Genomic DNA, 19195 nt, shown 5'->3' on the forward strand with positions numbered 1-19195 from the left:
ACATGAACACCCTACCCAGACACCTGAGACATGAAGGCCCTATAGAGACACCAAAGCCCTACGCAGACACCGGAGACATGAACACCCTACCCAGACACCAGAGACATGAACACCCTACCCAGACACCAGAGACATGAACGCCCTACCCAGACACCAGAGACATGAACGCCCTACCCAGACACCAGAGACATGAACGCCCTACCCAGACACCAGAGACATGAACGCCCTACCCAGACACCAGAGACATGAACGCCCTACCCAGACACCAGAGACATGAACGCCCTACCCAGACACCAGAGACATGAACGCCCTACCCAGACACCAGAGGCATGAACGCCCTACGCAGACACCAGAGACATGAGAAATGAGCATCCTACCCAGACACCAGAGACCTGAACGCCCTACCCAGAAACCAGAGACTTGAATGGCCTACCCAGAAACCAGAGACTTGAACGCCCTACCCAGACACCAGAGACATGAACGCCCTACCCAGACACCAGAGACATGAACGCCCTACCCAGACACCAGAGACATGAACGCCCTACCCAGACACCAGAGACATGAACGCCCTACCCAGACACCAGAGGCATGAACGCCCTACCCAGACACCAGAGGCATGAATGGCCTACCCAGAAACCAGAGACTTGAACGCCCTACCCAGACACCAGAGACCTGAACGCCCTACCCAGAAACCAGAGACGTGAACGCCCTACCCAGACACCAGAGACGTGAACGCCCTACCCAGAAACCAGAGACTTGAACGCCCTACCCAGACACCAGAGACATGAACATCCTACCCAGACCCCAGAGACATGAACATCCTACCCAGAAACCAGAGACATGAACACCCTACCTAGAAACATGAACACCCTACCCAGACACCAGAGACATGAACACCCTTCCCAGACACCAGAGACATGAACATCCCATCCAGACACATGAACACCCTACCCAGACACCAGACACATGAACGCCCCACCCAGAAACATGAACGCCCTACCCAGACACCAGAGACATGAACACCCCATCGCAGACACTAGAGAAATGAAGGCCCTACAGAGACATGAACACCCTACGCAGACACCAGATACATGAACACCCTACCCAGACACCTGAGACATGAAGGCCCTATAGAGACACCAAAACCCTACGCAGACACCGGAGACATGAACACCCTACCCAGACATCAGAGACATGAACACCCTACCCAGACACCAGAGACATGAACGCCCTACCCAGACACCAGAGACATGAACGCCCTACCCAGACACCAGAGACATGAACGCCCTACCCAGACACCAGAGACATGAACGCCCTACCCAGACACCAGAGACTTGAATGGCCTACCCAGAAACCAGAGACTTGAACGCCCTACCCAGACACCAGAGACATGAACATCCTACCCAGACACCAGAGACATGAACATCCTACCCAGAAACCAGAGACATGAACACCCTACCTAGAAACATGAACACCCTACCCAGACACCAGAGACATGAACACCCTTCCCAGACACCAGAGACATGAACATCCCATCCAGACACATGAACACCCTACCCAGACACCAGACACATGAACGCCCTACCCAGAAACATGAACGCCCTACCCAGACACCAGAGACATGAACACCCCATCGCAGACACTAGAGAAATGAAGGCCCTACAGAGACATGAACACCCTACGCAGACACCAGATACATGAACACCCTACCCAGACACCAGAGACATGAACATCCTACCCAGACACCAGAGACATGAACATCCTACCCAGACACCAGAGACCTGAACACCCCATCCAGATACCAGAGACATGAACGCCCTACCCAGACACCAGAGACGTGAACGCCCTACCCAGACACCAGAGACATGAACGCCCTACCCAGACACCAGAGACATGAACGCCCTACCCAGACACCAGAGACATGAACGCCCTACCCAGACACCAGAGACATGAACGCCCTACCCAGACACCAGAGACATGAACGCCCTACCCAGACACCAGAGGCATGAACGCCCTACGCAGACACCAGAGACATGAGAAATGAGCACCCTACCCAGACACCAGAGACATGAGCACCCTACCCAGACACCAGAGACATGAACGCTCTACGCAGACACCAGAGACATGAACGCTCTACGCAGACACCAGAGACATGAACGCTCTACGCAGACACCAGAGACATGAACGCCCTACGCAGACACCAGAGACATGAACGCCCTACGCAGACACCAGAGACATGAACGCCCTACGCAGACACCAGAGACATGAGCACCATACCCAGACACCTGAACGCCCTACCCAGAAACCAGAGACCTGAACGCCCTACCCAGAAACCAGAGACATGAACGCCCTACGCAGACACCAGAGACATGAGAAATGAGCACCCTACCCAGACACCAGAGACATGAACATCCTACCCAGACACCAGAGACATGAACATCCTACCCAGAAACCAGAGACATGAACACCCTACCTAGAAATATGAACACCCTACCCAGACACCAGAGACATGAACACCCTTCCCAGACACCAGAGACATGAACATCCCATCCAGACACATGAACGCCCTACCCAGAAACATGAACGCCCTACCCAGACACCAGAGACATGAACACCCCATCGCAGACACCAGAGAAATGAAGGCCCTACAGAGACATGAACACCCTACGCAGACACCAGATACATGAACACCCTACCCAGACACCAGATACATGAACACCCTACCCAGACACCAGAGACATGAACACCCTACCCAGACATGAACGCCCTACCCAGACACCAGAGGCATGAACGCCCTACCCAGACACCAGAGGCATGAACGCCCTACGCAGACGCCAGAGGCATGAACGCCCTACGCAGACGCCAGAGGCATGAACGCCCTACGCAGACGCCAGAGGCATGAACGCCCTACGCAGACACCAGAGACATGAACGCCCTACGCAGACACCAGAGACATGAGCACCATACCCAGACACATGAACGCCCTACCCAGAAACCAGAGACCTGAACGCCCTACCCAGAAACCAGAGACATGAACGCCCTACGCAGACACCAGAGACATGAGAAATGAGCACCCTACCCAGACACCAGAGACATGAGCACCCTACCCAGACACCAGAGACATGAACGCCCTACGCAGACACCAGAGACATGAACGCCCTACGCAGACACCAGAGATATGAACGCCCTACGCAGACACCAGAGATATGAACACCCTACGCAGACACCAGAGACATGAACGCCCTACGCAGACACCAGAGACATGAACGCCCTACGCAGACACCAGAGACATGAACGCCCTACGCAGACACCAGAGACATGAGAAATGAGCACCCTACCCAGACACCAGAGACATGAGAAATGAGCACCCTACCCAGACACCAGAGACATGAACATCCTACCCAGACACCAGAGACATGAACATCCTACCCAGAAACCAGAGACATGAACACCCTACCTAGAAACATGAACACCCTACCCAGACACCAGAGACATGAACACCCTACCCAGACACCAGAGACATGAACACCCTTCCCAGACACCAGAGACATGAACATCCCATCCAGACACATGAACGCCCTAACCAGACACCAGAGACGTGAACACCCCATCGCAGACACCAGAGAAATGAGGGCCCTACAGAGACATGAACACCCTACGCAGACACCAGATACATGAACACCCTACCCAGACACCTGAGACATGAAGGCCCTATAGAGACACCAAAGCCCTACGCAGACACCGGAGTCATGAACACCCTACCCAGACACCAGAGACATGAACACCCTACCCAGACATGAACGCCCTACCCAGACACCAGAGACATGAACGCCCTACCCAGACACCAGAGACATGAACGCCCTACCCAGACACCAGAGACATGAACGCCCTACCCAGACACCAGAGACATGAACGCCCTACCCAGACACCAGAGGCATGAACGCCCTACCCAGACACCAGAGGCATGAACGCCTGACCCAGACACCAGAGGCATGAACGCCCGACCCAGACACCAGAGGCATGAACGCCCTACGCAGACACCAGAGGCATGAACGCCCTACGCAGACACCAGAGGCATGAACGCCCTACGCAGACACCAGAGGCATGAACGCCCTACGCAGACACCAGAGGCATGAACGCCCTACGCAGACACCAGAGGCATGAACGCCCTACGCAGACACCAGAGGCAGGAACGCCCTACCCAGACACCAGAGACAGGAACGTCCTACCCAGACACCAGAGACAGGAACGTCCTACCCAGACACCAGAGACATGAATGCCCTACCCAGACACCAGAGACGTGAGCACCCTACCCAGACACATGAACGCCCTACCCAGAGACCTGAACGCCCTACCCAGAAACCAGAGACCTGAACGCCCTACCCAGAAACCAGAGACTTGAGCACCCTACCCAGAGACCTGAACGCCCTACCCAGAAACCAGAGACCTAAATGCCCTACCCAGAAACCAGAGACCTGAACGCCCTACCCAGAAACCAGAGACATGAACGCCCTACGCAGACACCAGAGACATGAGAAATGAGCACCCTACCCAGACACCAGAGACATGAACACCCTACCCAGATACCAGAGACATGAGCACCCTACCCAGATACCAGAGACATGAGCACCCGTCCCAGACACCAGAGACATGAACATCCCATCCAGACACATGAACACCCTACCCAGAAACATGAACGCCGTACCCAGACACCAGAGACATGAACACCAAACTCAGAAACCAGAGACATGAGACATGAACACCCTACCCAGACACATGAACACCCCATCCAGACACCAGACACATGAACACCCCATCCAGACACCAGAGACATGAACACCCTACCCAGACACATGAACACCCCATCCAGACACCAGAGACATGAACACCCCATCCAGACACCAGAGACATGAACACCCTACCCAGACACATGAACACCCCATCCAGACACCAGAGACATGAACACCCTACCCAGACACATGAACACCCCATCCAGACACCAGAGACATGAGACATGAGCACCCTACCCAGACACCAGAGACATGAGCACCCTACCCAGACACCAGAGACATGAGCACCCTACCCAGACACCAGAGACATGAGCACCCTACCCAGACACCAGAGACATGAGCGCCCTACCCAGACACCAGAGACATGAACGCCCTACGCAGACACCAGAGACATGAGCACCATACCCAGACACATGAACGCCCTACCCAGAAACCAGAGACCTGAACGCCCTACCCAGAGACCTGAACGCCCTACCCAGAAACCAGAGACATGAGAAATGAGCACCCTACCCAGACACCAGAGACATGAACATCCTACCCAGACACCAGAGACATGAACATCCTACCCAGAAACCAGAGACATGAACATCCCACCCAGACACATGAACACCCTACCCAGACACCAGACACATGAACGCCCTACCAAGAAACAAGAACGCCCTACCCAGACACCAGAGACATGAACACCCCATCGCAGACACCAGAGAAATGAAGGCCCTACAGAGACATGAACACCCTACGCAGACACCAGATACATGAACACCCTACCCAGACACCTGAGACATGAAGGCCCTATAGAGACACCAAAGCCCTACGCAGACACCGGAGACATGAACACCCTACCCAGACACCAGAGACATGAACGCCCTACGCAGACACCAGAGACATGAGCACCATACCCAGACACATGAACGCCCTACCCAGAAACCAGAGACCTGAACGCCCTACCCAGAGACCTGAACGCCCTACCCAGAAACCAGAGACATGAACGCCCTACGCAGACACCAGAGACATGAGAAATTAGCACCCTACCCAGACACCAGAGACATGAACAGCCTACCCAGACACCAGAGACATGAACATCCTACCCAGAAACCAGAGACATGAACACCCTACCTAGAAACATGAACACCCTACCCAGACACCAGAGACATGAACACCCTTCCCAGACACCAGAGACATGAACATCCCATCCAGACACATGAACACCCTACCCAGACACCAGACACATGAACGCCCTACCCAGAAACATGAACGCCCTACCCAGACACCAGAGACATGAACACCCCATCGCAGACACCAGAGAAATGAAGGCCCTACAGAGACATGAACACCCTACGCAGACACCTGAGACATGAAGGCCCTATAGAGACACCGGAGACATGAACACCCTACCCAGACACCAGAGACATGAACACCCTACCCAGACATGAACACCCTACCCAGACACCAGAGACATGAACGCCCTACGCAGACACCAGAGGCATGAACGCCCTACGCAGACACCAGAGGCATGAACGCCCTACGCAGACACCAGAGGCATGAACGCCCTACGCAGACACCAGAGACATGAACGCCCTACGCAGATACCAGAAACAGGAACGCCCTACCCAGACACCAGAGACAGGAACGTCCTACCCAGACACCAGAGACATGAACGCCCTACCCAGACGCGAGAGACACCAGAGACATGAACGCCCTACGCAGACACCAGAGACATGAACGCCCTACCCAGACACCAGAGACGTGAACGCCCTACCCAGACACATGAACACCCCATCGAGACCACAGAGACATGAACACCCTACCCAGACCACAGAGACATGAACACCCTACCCAGACCCCAGAGACATGAACACCCTACCCAGACCCCAGAGACATGAACACCCTACCCAGACCCCAGAGACATGAACACCCTACCCAGACCCCAGAGACATGAACGCCCTACCCAGACCCCAAAGACATGAACGCCCTACCCAGACACCAAAGACATGAACGCCCTACCCAGACACCAAAGACATGAACGCCCTACCCAGAGACATGAACACCCTATCCCAGACACCAGAGACATGAACACCCTACCCAGACATGAACGCCCTACGCAGACACCAGAGACATGAACACCCTTCCCAGACACCAGAGACATGAACATCCCATCCGGACACATGAACACCCTACCCAGACACCAGACACATGAACGCCCTATGCAGACACCAGAGGCATGAACGCCCTACGCAGACACCAGAGGCATGAACGCCCTACGCAGACACCAGAGACATGAACGCCCTACGCAGACACCAGAGACATGAACGCCCTACCCAGACACCAGAGACAGGAACGTCCTACCCAGACACCAGAGACAGGAACGTCCTACCCAGACACCAGAGACAGGAACGTCCTACCCAGACACCAGAGACAGGAACGTCCTACCCAGACACCAGAGACAGGAACGTCCTACCCAGACACGACAGACACCAGAGACACGAAGGCCCTACGCAGACACCAGAAACAGGAACGCCCTACCCAGACACCAGAAACAGGAACGCCCTACCCAGACACCAGAGACAGGAACGCCCTACCCAGACACCAGAGACAGGAACGCCCTACCCAGACACCAGAGACAGGAACGCCCTACCCAGACACCAGAGACAGGAACGCCCTACCCAGACACCAGAGACAGGAACGTCCTACCCAGACGCGAGAGACACCAGAGACATGAACGCCCTACGCAGACACCAGAGACATGAACGCCCTACGCAGACACCAGAGACATGAACGCCCTACCCAGACCCCAGAGACGTGAACGCCCTACCCAGACCCCAGAGACATGAACGCCCTACCCAGACACCAAAGACATGAACACCCTCTCCCAGACACCAAAGACATGAACACCCTCTCCCAGACACCAGAGACATGAACGCCCTCTCCCAGACACCAGAGACATGAACACCCTATCCCAGACACCAGAGACATGAACACCCTATCCCAGACACCAGAGACATGAACACCCTAGCCCAGACACCAGAGACATGAACACCCTATCCCAGACACCAGAGACATGAACACCCTACCCCAGACACCAGAGACATGAACGCCCTACCCAGAAACATGAACGCCGTACCCAGACACCAGAGACATGAACACCAAACTCAGAAACCAGAGACATGAGACATGAACACCCTACCCAGACACATGAACACCCCATCCAGACACCAGAGACATGAACACCCCATCCAGACACCAGAGACATGAACACCCTACCCAGACACATGAACACCCCATCCAGACACCAGAGACATGAGACATGAACACCCTACCCAGACACCAGAGACATGAGCACCCTACCCAGACACCAGAGACATGAACGCCCTACGCAGACACCAGACACATGAACGCCCTACGCAGACAGCAGAGACATGAGCACCATACCCAGACACATGAACGCCCTACCCAGAAACCAGAGACCTGAACGCCCTACCCAGAGACCTGAACGCCCTACCCAGAAACCAGAGACCTGAACGCCCTACGCAGACACCAGAGACATGAACGCCCTACGCAGACACCAGAGACATGAACGCCCTACGCAGACACAAGAGACATGAACACGCTACCCAGAGACATGAACGCCCTACCCAGAAACCAGAGACATGAACGCCCTACCCAGACACCATAGACATGAACATCCTACCCAGACACCAGAGACATGAACATCCTACCCAGACACCAGAGACATGAACATCCTACCCAGAAACCAGAGACATGAACACCCTACCTAGAAACATGAACACCCTACCCAGACACCAGAGACATGAACACCCTTCCCAGACACCAGAGACATGAACATCCCATCCGGACACATGAACACCCTACCCAGACACCAGACACATGAACGCCCTATGCAGACACCAGAGGCATGAACGCCCTACGCAGACACCAGAGACATGAACGCCCTACGCAGACACCAGAAACATAAACGCCCTACCCAGACACGAGAGACACCAGAGACACGAAGGCCCTACGCAGACACCAGAGACACGAAGGCCCTACGCAGACACCAGAGACACGAAGGCCCTACGCAGACACCAGAGACATGAACGCCCTACCCAGACACCAGAAACAGGAACGCCCTACCCAGACACCAGAGACAGGAACGTCCTACCCAGACACCAGAGACATGAACGCCCTACCCAGACGCGAGAGACACCAGAGACATGAACGCCCTACGTAGACACCAGAGACATGAACGCCCTACCCAGACACCAGAGACGTGAACGCCCTACCCAGACACCAGAGACGTGAACGCCCTACCCAGACACCAGAGACATGAACACCCTACCCAGACCCCAGAGACATGAACACCCTACCCAGACCCCAGAGACATGAACACCCTACCCAGACCCCAGAGACATGAACACCCTACCAAGACCCCAGGGACATGAACACCCTACCAAGACCCCAGAGACATGAACGCCCTACCCAGACACCAAAGACATGAACGCCCTACCCAGACACCAAAGACATGAACGCCCTACCCAGACACCAAAGACATGAACGCCCTACCCAGACACCAAAGACATGAACGCCCTACCCAGACACCAAAGACATGAACGCCCTACCCAGACACCAAAGACATGAACGCCCTACCCAGACACCAGAGACATGAACGCCCTACCCAGAGACATGAACGCCCTACCCAGACGCCAGAGACATGAACACCCTATCCCAGACGCCAGAGACATGAACACCCTATCCCAGACGCCAGAGACATGAACACCCTATCCCAGACGCCAGAGACATGAACACCCTATCCCAGACGCCAGAGACATGAACACCCTATCCCAGACACCAGAGACATGAACACCCTATCCCAGACACCAGAGACATGAACACCCTATCCCAGACACCAAAGACATGAACACCCTATCCCAGACACCAGAGACATGAACACCCTACCCCAGACACCAGAGACATGAACACCCTACCCCAGACACCAGAGACATGAACACCCAACCCAGACACATGAGAAATGAACGCCCTACGCAGACACCAGAGACATGAACCCCCTACCCAGAAACAAGAGACATGAACACGCTACCCAGAAACAAGATACATGAACACGCTACCGAGAAACATGAACGCCCTACCCAGACACCAGAGACATGAACGCCCTACCCAGACACCAGAGACATGAACGCCCTACCCAGACACCAGAGACATGAACGCCCTACCCAGACACCAGAGACATGAACACCCTAGCCAGACATCAGAGACATCAGACATGAACATCCTATCCAGAAACCAGAGACATGAACACCCTACCTAGAAACATGAGCACCCTACCCAGACGCCAGAGACATGAGCGCCCTACCCAGACACCAGAGACATGTGCGCCCTACCCAGACACCAGAGACATGAACGCCCTACCCAGACACCAGAGACATGAGCGCCCTACCCAGACACCAGAGACATCTGCGCCCTACCCAGACACCAGAGACATGAACGCCCTACCCAGACACCAGAGACATGAACACCCTACCCAGACACATGAACACCCCATCCACACATCAGAGACATGAGACATGAACACCCTACCCAGATGCCAGAGACATGAGCACCCTACCCAGACGCCAGAGACATGAGCACCCAACCCAGACACCAGAGAAATGAACGCCCTACGCAGACACCAGAGACATGAACGCCCTACGCAGACACCAGAGACATGAGCACCCTACCCAGACACATGAACGCCCTACCCAGACACCAGAGACCTGAACACCCTAACCAGAGACCTGAACGCCCTACCCAGACACCAGAGACAAGAGACATGAACACAAACCCTACCCAGACACCAGAGACATGAACATCCTACCCAGAAACCAGAGACATGAACACCCTACCTAGAAACATGAACACCCTACCCAGACACCAGAGACATGAACACCCTTCCCAGACACCAGAGACATGAACATCCCATCCAGACACATGAACACCCTACCCAGACCCCAGAGACATGAACACCCTACCTAGAAACATGAACACCCCATCCAGCCACCAGAGACAGGAACGTCCTACCCAGACACCAGAGACATGAATGCCCTACCCAGACACCAGAGACGTGAGCACCCTACCCAGACACATGAACGCCCTACCCAGAAACCTGAACGCCCCACCCAGAAACCAGAGACCTGAACGCCCTACCCAGAAACCAGAGACTTGAGCACCCTACCCAGAGACCTGAACGCCCTACCCAGAAACCAGAGACCTAAATGCCCTACCCAGAAACCAGAGACCTGAACGCCCTACCCAGAAACCAGAGACATGAACGCCCTACCCAGACACCAGAGACATGAACACCCCACCCAGACACATGAACACCCCATCCACACATCAGAGACATGAGACATGAACACCCTACCCAGACACCAGAGACATGAGCACCCTACCCAGATGCCAGAGACATGAGCACCCTACCCAGACGCCAGAGACATGAGCACCCAACCCAGACACCAGAGACATGAACGCCCTACGCAGACACCAGAGACATGAACGCCCTACGCAGACACCAGAGACATGAGCACCCTACCCAGACACATGAACGCCCTACCCAGACACCAGAGACCTGAACACCCTAACCAGAGACCTGAACGCCCTACCCAGACACCAGAGACAAGAGACATGAACACAAACCCTACCCACACACCAGAGACATGAGCACCCAACCCAGACACCAGAGACATGAACATCCTACCCAGAAACCAGAGACATGAACGCCCTACCTAGAAACATGAACACGCCATCCAGCCACCAGAGACAGGAACGTCCTACCCAGACACCAGAGACATGAATGCCCTACCCAGACACCAGAGACGTGAGCACCCTACCCAGACACATGAACGCCCTACCCAGAGACCTGAACGCCCCACCCAGAAACCAGAGACCTGAACGCCCTACCCAGAAACCAGAGACTTGAGCACCCTACCCAGAGACCTGAACGCCCTACCCAGAAACCAGAGACCTAAATGCCCTACCCAGAAACCAGAGACCTGAACGCCCTACCCAGAAACCAGAGACATGAACGCCCTACGCAGACACCAGAGACATGAGAAATGAGCACCCTACCCAGACACCAGAGACATGAACACCCTACCCAGACACCAGAGACATGAGCACCCTACCCAGATACCAGAGACATGAGCACCCGTCCCAGACACCAGAGACATGAACATCCCATCCAGACACATGAACACCCTACCCAGACACCAGACACATGAACGCCCTACCCAGAAACATGAACGCCGTACCCAGACACCAGAGACATGAACACCAAACTCAGAAACCAGAGACATGAGACATGAACAGCCTACCCAGACACATGAACACCCCATCCAGACACCAGACACATGAACACCCCATCCAGACACCAGAGACATGAACACCCCATCCAGACACCAGACATGAACACCCTACCCAGACACATGAACACCCCATCCAGACACCAGACACATGAACACCCCATCCAGACACCAGAGACATGAACACCCTACCCAGACACATGAACACCCCATCCAGACACCAGAGACATGAACACCCCATCCAGACACCAGAGACATGAACACCCTACCCAGACACATGAACACCCCATCCAGACACCAGAGACATGAACACCCTACCCAGACACATGAACACCCCATCCAGACACCAGAGACATGAGACATGAGCACCCTACCCAGACACCAGAGACATGAGCACCCTACCCAGACACCAGAGACATGAGCACCCTACCCAGACACCAGAGACATGAGCACCCTACCCAGACACCAGAGACATGAACACCCTTCCCAGACACCAGAGACATGAACATCCCATCCAGACACATGAACGCCCTACCCAGAAACATGAACGCCCTACCCAGACACCAGAGACATGAACACCCCATCGCAGACACCAGAGAAATGAAGGCCCTACAGAGACATGAACACCCTACGCAGACACCAGATACATGAACACCCTACCCAGACACCAGATACATGAACACCCTACCCAGACACCAGAGACATGAACACCCTACCCAGACATGAACGCCCTACCCAGACACCAGAGGCATGAACGCCCTACCCAGACGCCAGAGGCATGAACGCCCTACGCAGACGCCAGAGGCATGAACGCCCTACGCAGACGCCAGAGGCATGAACGCCCTACGCAGACGCCAGAGGCATGAACGCCCTACGCAGACACCAGAGACATGAACGCCCTACGCAGACACCAGAGACATGAGCACCATACCCAGACACATGAACGCCCTACCCAGAAACCAGAGACCTGAACGCCCTACCCAGAAACCAGAGACATGAACGCCCTACGCAGACACCAGAGACATGAGAAATGAGCACCCTACCCAGACACCAGAGACATGAGCACCCTACCCAGACACCAGAGACATGAACGCCCTACGCAGACACCAGAGACATGAACGCCCTACGCAGACACCAGAGACATGAACGCCCTACGCAGACACCAGAGATATGAACGCCCTACGCAGACACCAGAGATATGAACACCCTACGCAGACACCAGAGACATGAACGCCCTACGCAGACACCAGAGACATGAACGCCCTACGCAGACACCAGAGACATGAACGCCCTACGCAGACACCAGAGACATGAGAAATGAGCACCCTACCCAGACACCAGAGACATGAGAAATGAGCACCCTACCCAGACACCAGAGACATGAACATCCTACCCAGACACCAGAGACATGAACATCCTACCCAGAAACCAGAGACATGAACACCCTACCTAGAAACATGAACACCCTACCCAGACACCAGAGACATGAACACCCTACCCAGACACCAGAGACATGAACACCCTTCCCAGACACCAGAGACATGAACATCCCATCCAGACACATGAACGCCCTAACCAGAAACATGAACGCCCTACCCAGACACCAGAGACGTGAACACCCCATCGCAGACACCAGAGAAATGAGGGCCCTACAGAGACATGAACACCCTACGCAGACACCAGATACATGAACACCCTACCCAGACACCTGAGACATGAAGGCCCTATAGAGACACCAAAGCCCTACGCAGACACCGGAGTCATGAACACCCTACCCAGACACCAGAGACATGAACACCCTACCCAGACATGAACGCCCTACCCAGACACCAGAGACATGAACGCCCTACCCAGACACCAGAGACATGAACGCCCTACCCAGACACCAGAGACATGAACGCCCTACCCAGACACCAGAGACATGAACGCCCTACCCAGACACCAGAGGCATGAACGCCCTACCCAGACACCAGAGGCATGAACGCCTGACCCAGACACCAGAGGCATGAACGCCCGACCCAGACACCAGAGGCATGAACGCCCTACGCAGACACCAGAGGCATGAACGCCCTACGCAGACACCAGAGGCATGAACGCCCTACGCAGACACCAGAGGCATGAACGCCCTACGCAGACACCAGAGGCATGAACGCCCTACGCAGACACCAGAGGCATGAACGCCCTACGCAGACACCAGAGGCATGAACGCCCTACGCAGACACCAGAGGCAGGAACGTCCTACCCAGACACCAGAGGCAGGAACGTCCTACCCAGACACCAGAGACAGGAACGTCCTACCCAGACACCAGAGACAGGAACGTCCTACCCAGACACCAGAGACATGAATGCCCTACCCAGACACCAGAGACGTGAGCACCCTACCCAGACACATGAACGCCCTACCCAGAGACCTGAACGCCCTACCCAGAAACCAGAGACCTGAACGCCCTACCCAGAAACCAGAGACTTGAGCACCCTACCCAGAGACCTGAACGCCCTACCCAGAAACCAGAGACCTAAATGCCCTACCCAGAAACCAGAGACCTGAACGCCCTACCCAGAAACCAGAGACATGAACGCCCTACGCAGACACCAGAGACATGAGAAATGAGCACCCTACCCAGACACCAGAGACATGAACACCCTACCCAGACACCAGAGACATGAGCACCCTACCCAGATACCAGAGACATGAGCACCCGTCCCAGACACCAGAGACATGAACATCCCATCCAGACACATGAACACCCTACCCAGAAACATGAACGCCGTACCCAGACACCAGAGACATGAACACCAAACTCAGAAACCAGAGACATGAGACATGAACACCCTACCCAGACACATGAACACCCCATCCAGACACCAGACACATGAACACCCCATCCAGACACCAGAGACATGAACACCCTACCCAGACACATGAACACCCCATCCAGACACCAGAGACATGAACACCCCATCCAGACACCAGAGACATGAACACCCTACCCAGACACATGAACACCCCATCCAGACACCAGAGACATGAACACCCTACCCAGACACATGAACACCCCATCCAGACACCAGAGACATGAGACATGAGCACCCTACCCAGACACCAGAGACATGAGCACCCTACCCAGACACCAGAGACATGAGCACCCTACCCAGACACCAGAGACATGAGCACCCTACCCAGACACCAGAGACATGAGCGCCCTACCCAGACACCAGAGACATGAACGCCCTACGCAGACACCAGAGACATGAGCACCATACCCAGACACATGAACGCCCTACCCAGAAACCAGAGACCTGAACGCCCTACCCAGAGACCTGAACGCCCTACCCAGAAACCAGAGACATGAGAAATGAGCACCCTACCCAGACACCAGAGACATGAACATCCTACCCAGACACCAGAGACATGAACATCCTACCCAGAAACCAGAGACATGAACATCCCACCCAGACACATGAACACCCTACCCAGACACCAGACACATGAACGCCCTACCAAGAAACAAGAACGCCCTACCCAGACACCAGAGACATGAACACCCCATCGCAGACACCAGAGAAATGAAGGCCCTACAGAGACATGAACACCCTACGCAGACACCAGATACATGAACACCCTACCCAGACACCTGAGACATGAAGGCCCTATAGAGACACCAAAGCCCTACGCAGACACCGGAGACATGAACACCCTACCCAGACACCAGAGACATGAACGCCCTACGCAGACACCAGAGACATGAGCACCATACCCAGACACATGAACGCCCTACCCAGAAACCAGAGACCTGAACGCCCTACCCAGAGACCTGAACGCCCTACCCAGAAACCAGAGACATGAACGCCCTACGCAGACACCAGAGACATGAGAAATTAGCACCCTACCCAGACACCAGAGACATGAACAGCCTACCCAGACACCAGAGACATGAACATCCTACCCAGAAACCAGAGACATGAACACCCTACCTAGAAACATGAACACCCTACCCAGACACCAGAGACATGAACACCCTTCCCAGACACCAGAGACATGAACATCCCATCCAGACACATGAACACCCTACCCAGACACCAGACACATGAACGCCCTACCCAGAAACATGAACGCCCTACCCAGACACCAGAGACATGAACACCCCATCGCAGACACCAGAGAAATGAAGGCCCTACAGAGACATGAACACCCTACGCAGACACCTGAGACATGAAGGCCCTATAGAGACACCGGAGACATGAACACCCTACCCAGACACCAGAGACATGAACACCCTACCCAGACATGAACACCCTACCCAGACACCAGAGACATGAACGCCCTACGCAGACACCAGAGGCATGAACGCCCTACGCAGACACCAGAGGCATGAACGCCCTACGCAGACACCAGAGGCATGAACGCCCTACGCAGACACCAGAGACATGAACGCCCTACGCAGATACCAGAAACAGGAACGCCCTACCCAGACACCAGAGACAGGAACGTCCTACCCAGACACCAGAGACATGAACGCCCTACCCAGACGCGAGAGACACCAGAGACATGAACGCCCTACGCAGACACCAGAGACATGAACGCCCTACCCAGACACCAGAGACGTGAACGCCCTACCCAGACACATGAACACCCCATCGAGACCACAGAGACATGAACACCCTACCCAGACCACAGAGACATGAACACCCTACCCAGACCCCAGAGACATGAACACCCTACCCAGACCCCAGAGACATGAACACCCTACCCAGACCCCAGAGACATGAACACCCTACCCAGACCCCAGAGACATGAACGCCCTACCCAGACACCAAAGACATGAACGCCCTACCCAGACACCAAAGACATGAACGCCCTACCCAGAGACATGAACACCCTATCCCAGACACCAGAGACATGAACACCCTACCCAGACATGAACGCCCTACGCAGACACCAGAGGCATGAACGCCCTACGCAGACACCAGAGGCATGAACGCCCTACGCAGACACCAGAGGCATGAACGCCCTACGCAGACACCAGAGGCATGAACGCCCTACGCAGACACCAGAGACATGAACGCCCTACGCAGACACCAGAGACATGAACGCCCTACCCAGACACCAGAGACAGGAACGTCCTACCCAGACACCAGAGACAGGAACGTCCTACCCAGACACCAGAGACAGGAACGTCCTACCCAGACACCAGAGACAGGAACGTCCTACCCAGACACCAGAGACAGGAACGTCCTACCCAGACACGACAGACACCAGAGACACGAAGGCCCTACGCAGACACCAGAAACAGGAACGCCCTACCCAGACACCAGAAACAGGAACGCCCTACCCAGACACCAGAAACAGGAACGCCCTACCCAGACACCAGAGACAGGAACGCCCTACCCAGACACCAGAGACAGGAACGCCCTACCCAGACACCAGAGACAGGAACGCCCTACCCAGACACCAGAGACAGGAACGTCCTACCCAGACGCGAGAGACACCAGAGACATGAACGCCCTACGCAGACACCAGAGACATGAACGCCCTACGCAGACACCAGAGACATGAACGCCCTACCCAGACCCCAGAGACGTGAACGCCCTACCCAGACCCCAGAGACATGAACGCCCTACCCAGACACCAAAGACATGAACACCCTCTCCCAGACACCAAAGACATGAACACCCTCTCCCAGACACCAGAGACATGAACGCCCTATCCCAGACACCAGAGACATGAACGCCCTCTCCCAGACACCAGAGACATGAACGCCCTCTCCCAGACACCAGAGACATGAACACCCTATCCCAGACACCAGAGACATGAACACCCTATCCCAGACACCAGAGACATGAACACCCTATCCCAGACACCAGAGACATGAACACCCTAGCCCAGACACCAGAGACATGAACACCCTATCCCAGACACCAGAGACATGAACACCCTACCCCAGACACCAGAGACATGAACGCCCTACCCAGAAACATGAACGCCGTACCCAGACACCAGAGACATGAACACCAAACTCAGAAACCAGAGACATGAGACATGAACACCCTACCCAGACACATGAACACCCCATCCAGACACCAGAGACATGAACACCCCATCCAGACACCAGAGACATGAACACCCTACCCAGACACATGAACACCCCATCCAGACACCAGAGACATGAGACATGAACACCCTACCCAGACACCAGAGACATGAGCACCCTACCCAGACACCAGAGACATGAACGCCCTACGCAGACACCAGACACATGAACGCCCTACGCAGACAGCAGAGACATGAGCACCATACCCAGACACATGAACGCCCTACCCAGAAACCAGAGACCTGAACGCCCTACCCAGAGACCTGAACGCCCTACCCAGAAACCAGAGACCTGAACGCCCTACGCAGACACCAGAGACATGAACGCCCTACGCAGACACCAGAGACATGAACGCCCTACGCAGACACAAGAGACATGAACACGCTACCCAGAGACATGAACGCCCTACCCAGAAACCAGAGACATGAACGCCCTACCCAGACACCATAGACATGAACATCCTACCCAGACACCAGAGACATGAACATCCTACCCAGACACCAGAGACATGAACATCCTACCCAGAAACCAGAGACATGAACACCCTACCTAGAAACATGAACACCCTACCCAGACACCAGAGACATGAACACCCTTCCCAGACACCAGAGACATGAACATCCCATCCGGACACATGAACACCCTACCCAGACACCAGACACATGAACGCCCTATGCAGACACCAGAGGCATGAACGCCCTACGCAGACACCAGAGACATGAACGCCCTACGCAGACACCAGAAACATAAACGCCCTACCCAGACACGAGAGACACCAGAGACACGAAGGCCCTACGCAGACACCAGAGACACGAAGGCCCTACGCAGACACCAGAGACATGAACGCCCTACCCAGACACCAGAAACAGGAACGCCCTACCCAGACACCAGAGACAGGAACGTCCTACCCAGACACCAGAGACATGAACGCCCTACCCAGACGCGAGAGACACCAGAGACA

This window comes from Pleurodeles waltl, chromosome 8 (genome assembly GCF_031143425.1).
Source record: "Pleurodeles waltl isolate 20211129_DDA chromosome 8, aPleWal1.hap1.20221129, whole genome shotgun sequence".
In the NCBI taxonomy this organism is placed as follows: domain Eukaryota; kingdom Metazoa; phylum Chordata; class Amphibia; order Caudata; family Salamandridae; genus Pleurodeles; species Pleurodeles waltl.